At 39.2% G+C, this 12,653-nt stretch overlaps 1 protein-coding gene across 1 annotated transcript in view; it reads right to left on the reverse strand.

The window, feature by feature from the left end:
- The window catches only part of LOC105248862, an 80,738-nt gene that overhangs the window by 11,694 nt on the left and 56,391 nt on the right, over positions 1-12,653 (reverse strand). The gene's annotated exons all lie outside the window — the stretch shown is intronic.

Raw genomic sequence — 12,653 nt, forward strand, 5'->3', positions numbered from 1 at the left:
CGAGCGATCCTGTCATCCTCTACACACGTGCATTCTCTTTCTCGGGCTCGGTAACGAGCGTGCCTCATAATTCCTCGCAGGGTTGGAGGTCGTGCTCGTGTTGACGTGACCCGCCGGGGAGGTCGGCCGAGCATGATCGACTTCGTGGGAGATTAATTGCGAGGCGGGCGGCGAAAGGTAGACAAGAAAGGGAGTATCAACGAGTGTGTGTAGCACGCAAAGATATTGATATATATATATGTAAAATCATGGGTATTCTCCTCATTGGGTTCATACGGCCAATCAATTAATTTTCTCTAATTTTTATTAACGTTTAAATTTTAATTTAATTAATTAATTTTAAAATAATTTAATTAATTATTTATTTTTTCAAATAACAATATACTGCTACAGTTGTCGATTCTCCGTGATCTCGCTTACGAAAAACTTATGTGACAAGTAACGCAGCTGTTAATGCAATGACGTAGTAAAAAAACGGAAAAAGAATATTTAATAATTAAAAGTTAGTCAATATTAACTTCATTTGACAGATATTATTGACCGTAATAAATGAGATAATAATTGTCAAAAAAAATTTTTTAAAATCGAATCACTACGATTTCTTTTCTCGAATTTCTGATTTTAGCAGAAGTGATGAGTAAAACGCAATGCGCGTTATGTTGCGGTAATGGCAACAATAATTAGGATTTACGGCGAAGGGCGTCCAGCAAACCAGTAATAAAATATCGTCGGCCGTTGCGTGCAAACTGGCATTTGTTAATTAGACAAACGACAATTAATCGTTGTTTACGCAACCGGTAAAGCGAATCGACAAAGTAGAAATGACTTTAATTCTGTGGCACAATTATAAATTGTGTTAAGGTTTAATAAAAATATACATGTCGCCTAAAAATAAGTAAAATAAAGTCATATCTTTATTACAAAAATATGCAGCAAGCGAAGAGAAATTGAAGTATAATTTAAGCTAACTTAAAATTTTCAATTAAATTTTAACTTAAACGTAATATAAGCCGTAGTTGAAAGATATCGTGGATTGCAAATAAATCCTGATATAAAAAAAACAAAGAAATAAGAGAGCGAAAAAAATTTTGAAAACTTTAAAAAAAATTAAATCTTCCTGGGCAATCAAAACGACGTATATTTTTCAAGGATTCTAAAAAATTATTTCGCGTTCCTTAACGTGCATTATTAATTATATTTTTCAATTAGCGGATGCAGAAATAATGATACCTTTTATTATGTAAAAATATGCCAACATGCGCAACTTTGTGGTTTAATTAAACAGTGTTATACGGCAACATTCTTGACATCAATGTGATGCATTTCAGAATATATTGCATTTTCATGACATTGTTTTCTATGCTTCTAGCATGACATTGCATTGCATATAACCAACTGCATATAAAGTTACAATCTTGCGCTATCGCATCAAGCGTTGACATTTCGACATCCTGTTGCTGTGCCACAAAGTTAAATAAGGTTGATAGGATAATCAAAATCATCTGAACGCAACAATGCAGTGATTTTACAATAATATAATAGTTGATGAAATATCAAGATGAATTACGTGGAAAAAATAAAAGAGACAATTTAAAATCTTTTTCCTTTATGTACAATTATAATTTCTCTCTTTTAAATAGTTTTTTTAAATTTCAAAACAGTAAATTTAAATTTGCTTTTACATTTTTGAGGGGTACATTTTTCATAGGTCGTCAGAATTTCTAAACAATCGATTCAATTAAAAATCATTCATTTCATCTAAATCACTCGTTTTATATAAATGTTCTTTTTTTGTCGATTGTGCCTTTTCTGACGTTTTTTAAAATCGTTACATACATTTTCGCACTGTTTCTTTCATTGTTATGCTTCTAGCATGATATTGCGTTGCATATAAACAACTCTGCATATAAAATTGAAACCTTGTGCTATTACATAAAGCATTGACACTTCGACATCCTGTTGTGCTACAAAGTTAAATAAGGTTGATAGGGTAATCAAAATTATCCGAATGCAATTTGAGTCACTGGAAAAATAGCACTTTATGTAGCTTAGTATCTTTACGTTATATTCAATTTTATATATATATATATATATATATATATATATATATATGTATCTTAATGTTTTTTAAATTTGAAACAGTAAATTTAAATTTGCTGTATTTTGATAGTTCAGATTATCTAAAAAATCGATTTTATTAAAAATTTCTTATTTGACATTTATTTCATGTAAATTTTCTTTTCCTTTTCTAACGTTTCCTTCTCAAAATCGAAAAAATATAATAAATGAATGTCAAGCAAGAATGTTATTGCCTTTTAAAATTTTGTCTTGGACGCAAAAAAAATCGAAAATTTATCAAACACATGCTTCGATCTAATAAAAAAATTGAAAAGTTGAATTAAATAATTAATTAAAACGAGAAAATAAAAAAATAATGCCAGATGACACACTGCTATCGAGGAATCTGCTCATTATTACATTTTTATTAGCAGAGTGCAAATGCCTTCATGCTACTGCAATCTCTTTTTTCTTCCAGGCTATTTTCATCTTTATTCATTTATCTCTTCTGCACAATTTTTGCATTTCTTTATTATTTTTAAAATCTATCTTCTATCTGTCTATCTTTAAAATCAGAATCAAGTTTCTTTTCGCATGATTATTGTTCATTCTTTGTTATTCGATTTCCATATTTCGATCTGTTTGAGAAGTGTTTCAACAACTTGAAAAAACAACTTTTTTAATAAGTACGGTGACATAGCACAAATTAAGCTCATTAAACGTAAAAAAAGCCACTCGTCATCAATTTTTTTCGCAATATTATAGCGAATATATTGCATATCACTGAAAATGTTTGCCGGCCTCGTAAAAATCGCTCTCATTTTAACAGCCATCTATACATCTCGCCATTGTCTCCTTTGTTCTCGCAAATTTTCGATCAATGTTTCTTCGTTCGTAGTCACCCCTACTCTAATTTGAATAAAATGCGAGATGTCGCGACCGACAGAATCCGCTCGCGCACTTTGTCAGATCTGAAATTTTCGATAGCAAATCCCTCTCTCGCAGGATCAGGATTAGCAGCTAGTTTACTTCCACCATCTTTCTCACGATATTCCATCGCGTTAATCGTCATCCCTCCTCTCAGTTTGGATACATTTCCGAAGGAGCGATCGCTCGATGACAGATATTCTCTCTGTCGAATCGAGGGACTTCTCGCCCGCTCGTTACCGACAAGGGTGCGAAAACGTGCTCGATCGCAAAGAAGCAGGGAGAAGGATGGACGAGAAGAGGGATAAGAGGCGGGGAGGGGAAAACGACATTTACTACCACCCATTCTGTCACGAGTATCACTGCGGGTTGGGTTGACTCGGTGCCACGAGGATTCCGTCGAGCTCCGCAGAGGAGGAGACTACAGCAAGGGGGAGAGCAGAGCTGTTCAGGGGAAAAAGGGGAGAGAGGGTTAAGCGGCTTACAGTCTGTTACCATGGTAACGCCACACCACTAAGACAGGAAGAGAGCCTGAATCCGGCCCGTTACGGTCCCTGCCGACTCTCTCAGTACACCCCATCAACGGCGTTCTCCTCCCCGCGAAAGAGCAAAGGGAGAAGAACGACGAGGACGACCAAGGGGCTGCGGAAGGGGGAGAGGAGACGAGAGGACGAACGGCGCGTGGATGGGGATGGTGGCGACCGGATTACGCCGCTAACTCTGTTTTTACACCCAAGTGTTTTCACCGAGCGCTTCCGATATACGGGATATGTCGCGTAAATAGCACCTGCTCTCTTTCTTTCGTTCCTCGAATTAAATCTTTGAAATTGCGAAATCCTTCCTTGGCGAAAAATTTATCCGCCGCTATTCCTTTTAATCTTCGACACGAGATATTTGGACGATTAAGGATGAAATGAAAAATAAAATTTAAATAATGCGAATAAAAATGAAAATGATAACAGATCGATCATTGTTTATGGTCCTATCATTAATGTAGAATACGCCAGAATATTTCAAAGCTCGAAAGTTTTAATCAATTTGAATTCTTAATCGCTCGATTCGCTCTTTAACTACTCGAAATTTCGGAGTGAAGCGAAATACGAAGGCGAGATTTCGCAAATTTAACGTGGAGCTGTGCAAACTCGCGAAGGCTCGCGAGAAAGTTTGTATTAATGGCGCGTTACACGAGGCACACGGACGAGAATATCGTATCGCTTCATCTCGCGTGTCACCTGCAACACCTCGCCGTGCAACATTGGTGCGATGAAGTTATTGCGATTCGTGTTTACTGGGCCATTATATGCCATGTTCCGGATTATAAGACTGGGCGTAGCCGAGTCGCTCGAGCGATAAGGCTCGGCAAGGCTCGAACGACAACGTTCGTCGTCAGGAAGTTCGCCAAGTACTTAAGGACACGAAGTCTCTAGACCATGCATACGAGTGATATTAACGAGTCGACGACAAAGTCGCGACATAACGCTAAGTAATATTGACTTCGGCGACTTCTTGGAGTCAAATAGCGGAGCGCGCTTTTATTTAACAGATTCCTCTTAATACGCTACAATTATACGAAAATATTATCGCTTATATTTTTAATGTGCCATATAAAATATGACAAAATATTATTTTTAAATGCAGCGAACATGCAAATGTTGCGAGATCATGCTGCATGAAGGGATAAAATGCATTAAACCGATGAACAGATCAAAGAAAATTCTCTGTACGTTACCGAAGGGGCGCGCCAATTTAATATTATCGATAAAGTAATTATAATTTTCGTTCAGACAGATATTAATCGACGATGCCAAACGCACAAAGAGATAATTGTCGCGTCGTTGAAAAGGGAGAAGCGAAACGATCATCATTCTATATCGTTTAGAGAGTCACACAGACCGATCGTGATAATAAAATGTTCATTACGTGCACAGTTACCGAGGCAAAGAGAGCAGATTGATCTATCACCGAGGAAAATGTTTATAAATCCGCAACAAGAATTAAACGCTTGACAGATTTGACAAAATATATTTTGCAAATATTTAATAATAATGCAAATATATCATTTATCTCAAAGTATTTATCTATCTCATTCTTTCAGAGATGTTACAACACATCAATTTTTAAATGGATATGTGTGTGTGTTTATAATATACAATTATATTATTAATTACCACAGCTTTTAATTCATAAATCGTATCTAGATTATTTCACGTTTAATTATGTTAAAAGCATAAAATCGCAATGAAAAGTTGTAGCCGGTACTCGCGGCTCATATAGGAGCTGGAAAGGCAGACACAACAGGTGGAAAGCGATTCCTATAAGATTGACAAAACCATCGACGCGAACGGCAAGCACGAAGCATAATAGAAGAACACTAGGAGGTGAAGGTGAAGGCGTCGTCGTTTGCCGTCCCGACGCTCGTACAAGGATAAAATTCCGACCATCCAGCAGAAAATCATCCCTCTTTTTTTCCTCCGTCCCTTCGTCCTCGTTCGCGGCGAGGGGCGAACGTCCGATCGATTTTCACGTTACGATAAACGGGGTATCGTTTCGCGGCGACGGGCGCATAAATCCCCGACGAGAACAGGAGCGTCGCGACGCCGGGCATCGCGCGAGAGAGCGACTCCGCGCGGTGAAAATATTGGACCGCGAGAACGCGTCTACCGCCTCTGATGCCTCGCGTGAGACATGAATTATTTAGAGCGTTTCGTGTACGCGATGCTACCGCCGCTTATTTATCACCTGCCACTTTACATTCGATAAATTCTAATCGCCGGTATCACGTGACGACAAATGTAACAAATTGTGCAAATTCGTCTTACTCTTCAAATGAGTCTCTTTCTGTACGTCGAGAGATTCCGCCATTGAATCCGATTTAATTTTCAATTTTTAAAACGCGTGTCGCTGTTTTTTTTTGTCTTTATAAAAATAAGAGTCTGCGCTTTTATTATAATGTTTCGTACAATTTTATTTCGATGGGGATATATTATTATAAACTATTTCCCTTGCTTTAATTTTGATATCGAAAATTGTACTTTAATCTTACCCAGGAAGATGTCTGGCGATGCCTGACAATTTTCTTTTACGACGCGCTATGATATCTTCCCGACATTTTCCCAATGCTTGATATTTGCCGAGCAATACAAGTATTTTGCGCGATTCATCATAACATTTTTATAGGTCCTCCGTATAAAATATCGGGATGGTGCACGCCGAGTATTCTCTCGCTATCTAGCGCTACGCTATCATCACGCAGCGGTTATGTCTTATGCATAACACTTTTATGCATAAGACATGATTCAGCCGAGCAAGAGGGGACACGTTTCCTCGCCATTTTCTCCCTGGGGTACTTCTTGGGTATATGCAGTAAAACACTGACGGAGATCGTGCCCAGGGTAGAAATTGCTCACTGAGATTCGGTAGTAAGCGACGCGTGAAAAGGACATCCGAGAAGAGGACCAAAAGAAAAGGAAACGCAAACAATATGAGAAAGAGAAGAGGAAACGGAGAGAGAGACAGAACAATGTTGCGGTTCTTTGTCCAAGATCAAAAGCTACAAAAATCGTGATTTTTTAAATATATATATATTTTTTAAAATATATATTATTATTAAAATTGTTAAATATTAAATATATTTAAAATTTACCATAGAAACATTTTTGTGGAAAAATGTCGGAGAAATAAACGTCTATTCTCATCGAATATTTCAACAGTTAGTTTACCGATCGTGTTTGTCACTTTGAAAACGACCGAAATAAATTTTCATGGTCTTGGTTCCCTACACGATACCTCGTGCACACTTCCGGTACTGTACGTTGAGTGTCGTTCATGAAATCTTAACACAGGTCGTGGCGGTCGGTCTAGCTTTCAGAGTAAAAATAACGCGGTCGATAATAGCCGGCTGCGGCGAAATCGCGTGCTGTCGAGGCGAAAGTTAACGTTATTTTTAACGGCAAATCGTTTACTCCGCGACGTGCACTCGATCGGCCGGTCGCTATACAAGTCCTCCCCGGAGGAATAAAAGTCACTCCGTCATATACTTAGTTCTCCCGTTGGCACACGTGTATACTTTATGAAATGTTAATCGCGTATGTTGGCTTTTTATTGGTCTATAAGACGAGGTAATCGCCGAGGGTTGCGCACGAGAAAAGCATCAATAAAGAAATCGATACAGTATAATAGACAATTTTTGTTAAATTTTCTCCGAATCATATTTAACGAAAATAAAACTGAAAAACAAAAATATTAGTATGGAAAAATTTATTTTATAAGATATATATATTTGAAGCCAATTGAGAAATTTATTGCAATATCAAATAAGAAAGTTAAATTAATGCTTTGAAATTCGAAATCTGAAGAAAATTAAGAATCCTTTCCTTTTATATATTCCTGACGTAATCTTATACCAATCATAATTACAAGATAAAATTAAAATGAATTTCAGAGAAACTCGATGTAAGGGGCGGTGGCTTTGGTGATTTTTTTCCGAGGCGTACATCTGTACATATAGAGGGTAAAACATGGCGGTGAAGAACAAGAAGGCCGGGGAGTGTCGCGCGTGCGACCAGCCCCTCGATATTAAAACGTTGAAAAAAGACTCGAGGGAGAGAGCCGCCTTTGCCGGGCAAAGTTTTCTCTTTAACCACCCCTGTCGTCGCGATACGATACGATGCGCCCTGTCGAGCGACGACGAGACGCCGGGGTTGTCGTTGACGGTATTAAATTTCCGGCGACGATGCTACCAGTTTATGGACAGGACCGGAAAACTATATCGACTTTACACAACACGTATACGGTTGACCGATATCGGTTCACAAAAAAATGTCATTTTGTTAGAGTTTGTCACAATCGTTGTCGAAATAACATATACAAATCTTGCAATATGATGATATTGTAAATTAATCGCATAACAATGATTTTACGTTTATTGACAAATATTTGAAGCTTGACCAAGAGAATCGCCTCGATCTCTATCCAATTTTTTTCATCAAATTACAAAAATGAGAATCGTAAAAAAATTGGTAACTCTTGTTAACAGTTCCACAATTGCATATTAATCACATTGTGTTTACGTTCACATCGTAATTATCTCAATTAACACGAATTAAGATAACGAGCCGAAAAGCAAAATAACATGATAATATGATAATTCATGCATTCAACAGAGGAACATAAATGAATATGTATAAGTGTACAGCTGGTCGACACTTTCGCTAGGAAGAAGCGTGACATTGAGCGTAAGTTGGTGCAAAAGGACAGGTGAAATCCACGATAATTCGATGAGACTTCAGGTCGAGTATCTCACGTAATTCCGTAACTCGGTGGTTGTCGTGCCAACGTTCGATAACCAGTCGAGAACACCCTTGGGGAAGAGAATCGTGGATGGAGAGAGGGCGTCATGGTCGATTCTTGTTTCTCCCTCTAACATGCCCTTCGATAGCGGGTAGCGAGAGAGTGGTAGGGAGAGAAAAGGAGAAAATTTTTATTCTCCTTTGAGAATGCGAGCATTATTTTCTATATACATTTATAAAAATTAGATACGATGGATCGAATAATAAAATTCTAATGAGAGAGATATAAAAGTTATTTATATTGATATACGGATAAAAAATTAACAAATAAAATTAATTTCATGATATTACACACGATTTTTCAATCCTGCGTAATTTTGCCAAGTATTTTTTTCACTCCTTTACTTGCAACAAGTATGAAAAATGTTCTAAAATTGAAATAAAAACTTTTGACTCGGAGATCTCTGATCACTCTCTAGTAATCTTCTCTCTAGAGGAAAAAGCATGAAAGAAGATAAAGTATCGGTGAGAAACGGAACGATCTAACAACCGTGGCCGCCCTCCGTGGCAGATCGTGGTTGACCTTCTCCTACTTAATCTCCTGACTCCTCGCATAACCTTCTATTCCTCTCCGTTTCTCCCTCTCATTCTCTCTCGTACAAAGCACCCTTGGCTGCACGGAAGTTGGCCTCGCGTGAAAAATCGATGCCGGAAGAACCGGGACGACGGATTAGCCGAAGGGGAGAAGGACCGGCTGGGCAGAGCAGGGCGTCTAACAGAAAACGACGAAAGGGCCGAGAAGACAAATTACGGTTCGCGAGGAAAGCGGATTATATGTGCCGACGATTTGTATTCGCCAACCGTTTCCAATCGATTTGTGACCGAACGAGATACAGACGGAGGAGTCTGGAGATGATTCCTTTTAGCGAGGCCATAATTGGACGCCGTCTTATCTCGCATTGTTTCAACTTGCAATGAATGACGACAAGCTTCTGTTATCTATATTTGCATTGATTTCGAGATTAATTTTATAATGCTCTTTAATTTTACAAGTTTACACGGATCAGATTCGAACCTTCAATCAGTCTTGAGCAAGCCGGTATTGAATTACGACTCTCCCTAAAAATCGATACCTCATCTTTTTCCCACTGGCTTTTCGTCTCGTTTATCCCTTGTACCTAGTGACAGCGTAACCTTTCCCACTCGCAATCCGCTTTCGTTTCTCGATGCGCGTGCTTTGTTCATGCGTAGTAACAATCAACTGTCAGAGTTCAACCCACCCACTCATTCACCCATATTTTTCATTGCGTAACAAGCATGTGCAAACTATACAGCCTTGACAAAGGCCACCACCGACCGCGGTCGGATGGACATCTGTCCTATGTGTGACACGAGAATAGCTGTTGATTCATTGATTCGGATCCGTATCAAGGTTGGAAAGCATCTCGCCGTTAAATTGTTCGTGCCACTCGACACTCCCATTATATCATATACCGAATCAATGTCAAAAGCACAATGATAAATCGAAACAATGGTAAAGAAAGCTTCAGTTGATTAGCGTTAAATCTCTACGTTCAAAGCTGAAACAACGTTACTCTGCGTGAAATTTATTTGTAATTTCAAACGTGAAAAAATATACGATACTAAAAATGCCCAATAAAGTAATAATTATTCAATATCTTGAACGCGTGCGCGATTAAGATGCATTAATAAAAATATTTTTTCAAGTTTGACAAGCATTTATCGTGTGGCTGATAAATTCTCTATTTTCAAAAAATGTGTCGAAAAATTTTGTCGGTATTATTATAAACAATTATTATAAACATTTTCTTTAACGTTCGCAGATGCGCGCAAAACATCGTAAAATTTTTGCAAAAATAATCAGCAGTCAAGGGCGATGGCGGAAGGCCGAGATCCGCCGCCGAAACTCGAGGCCACCCTTACGAGTCCCTTGACATTTTGCCAAGCACTCCCCATTGAATCACCATATAAACGACTCCAGAGCCCGCCAGGCTTCAACCCCTGATCCGCCCTAACCTCAAATATACGTTTCATTTTAGTCTCGGTAACGCTACGACCGTAATCATGGGCGTAGAGTCTCGCCACATTTGTATACCCTTACACAATCAATTCGAATCTCACTGTTATCACGAGACCGAGAACTCGCAATTATATAAATACCATTGCCAGCGTACACATTATAAACCGTCTGGCAAATTAATACGTTCGAAAAAAGAATAAACTATTTATTATTGCTACTACAATTTCCATGTTAAATGCAAGATTAAATGGACTTTAATAAATTATAGCTTACCGCACGCTCTTGCTCCGAATCCTTCAATCGACGTTTTTATTATAAATTATTTTTTTATAACGTTATTATAAATTATTTTTTTATAGTATAATTTCCTATACAGGAATATTACACGATTATTTTTATTATGTTTTATTCTCTATCGTGTAAAATTAAGTCTCGCCTTTCTCTCTCTTCATTCATACATAGTATATATGGAATCGTATACACATGTGTTCAAAAATTGGTATACATGTGATAAACATAAGATATTCGAATTTAAAAATTATCAAACAAGTTTGACTGAACAGAGAAAACAAGAGTAGAATAAGGTTGTCGACGCCAATGTGACACGATCTCTTTGCCCGTTGCTCCCGGGGGTGTCTGTGGGATTTCACGTTGACGCCGTTCGTTCGTTCGTTCGTTCGTTCGTTCGTTCGTTCGTTCATTCGTTCGTTCGTAAGGTGCTTTGGAATTTCCATATTAATTCGTTAGATCGTGAAACGTGACGCGAATCTGCGATTTAATAACGTTTTGTTCGCTCGCACCAGTAGGGTTGAACCATAATCATACTCCATCCAGCAGGGGTGAAAAGAGAGGGAAAAAAACGGATCGAAAAGGGAACGGCTAAAGAGCTATTTGAACAAAACAACTTTTAAGCGTAATCGCTTAAAATTACGTTTGCACTATTCGATTTTTGACATGATATCAATTCATTTCTTTCTTTTTTTTCATTTTTCTCTTTCTAACAAAAAGGCAGAAATGCATTCTTGTATAGATATGTCCCAAATTAAAAAAGGATAACTTTGTAAAAAAAAGTTGCCAATTAAAAATCGTACTTTGCTGGAAGATTTTCACATTATCCGAAGCCTGGAAAAGAGGTTGGTGCCAATTATAATTAACGATTGGTGGTAGAACGATCGTCGGAATCGCCGTCAAACGTGTCGTCGTGTCTCGCACCATCGCGCACCCATCCACCTCCCCCGCCAACAATCACCGGCAGTACCGCACCCTGCCCGCCGCTCGTTGCCAAATAAATTCCCCGGGGTAAATAGTAAAATGAAATCTGCACCGCCACTCGGTCGCCGTGAAAACACGGCCCCTCATTAATTCCGACCGCCGCTATAAAACCCCGGAACAGCGGAACACACCGAGCGAGCCACTCCCCCTCCACCTCAGCGTCCCTACGCTCTTCTCCCTCTTCCTCGCCGTCGATTCACCCTTCTCGCCGTCCTACGTGTTTCGATACGAGAGCGTGTGCTAAACTCTCCCCGTCTCTCTTTCTCTCCCGGCGTCTGCTTCTCTTTATCCAACGGCTCCCACCGGAGAGACAAAGAGGAAGAGCGAGAGAGAAGCAGAATCAACCCTCCTTGTACATGAGCCGCGCGCACACCACCCTCGGTCGCGTATAAAAGCCGCGTATTCAATTACCCGGCATCGACCGGTCGAATAACGAATGCGCACGCCATGGAAAATATTCCCCGTCGTCTACCTTCGCACGCGCGTACAACAGCACGGCGAACGTGAACGTGCGCGCGAATACACGCCGGGCGTTTAATCCTTTTTACGACATGGCGCGGCCAAAAAGTTAGAGATATACTTCGATATATTTAATGCTGTTGGATATATTCGATCGGTTTTATTTTCCATCGGCTCCAGCACGCACTTTAAACATGATAGAGTACCTATACTTTGCTCCTTCGCACACACACATTCCTCATTTCGATAGATATTCTAAAAGTATTTTTTTTTTCGCTCCAACGTAAATCTCCCTTCCTTCCCTTCTTTATGATCGATTGTAATTACTTTTATACACGCGACTTTGCATTTATTCTTCATTAATAGCGACGCAATGTTCGCTTCTTATTCATGTTTTACGGTCGACCATATGGGACTCTCCAGCCAGGCCGTGACTCAATAGCGCGGAGGAAATAAGCTTCGGATTAGGGAACGATTTGTGTCGGGGCGCGCTAATTGTCGACGCCCGGCAACGGCGATGATTCTCAAACACCCCCTCTACCGACTCCATTTCGCAACCCCCGCGGCGTGCCACCCTTCCGCCAGGAGACCTCACGTGTTTCCGCACT

This window comes from Camponotus floridanus, unplaced genomic scaffold (assembly GCF_003227725.1).
Source record: "Camponotus floridanus strain SB8 unplaced genomic scaffold, Cflo_v7.5 scaffold33, whole genome shotgun sequence".
Lineage (NCBI taxonomy): Eukaryota > Metazoa > Arthropoda > Insecta > Hymenoptera > Formicidae > Camponotus > Camponotus floridanus.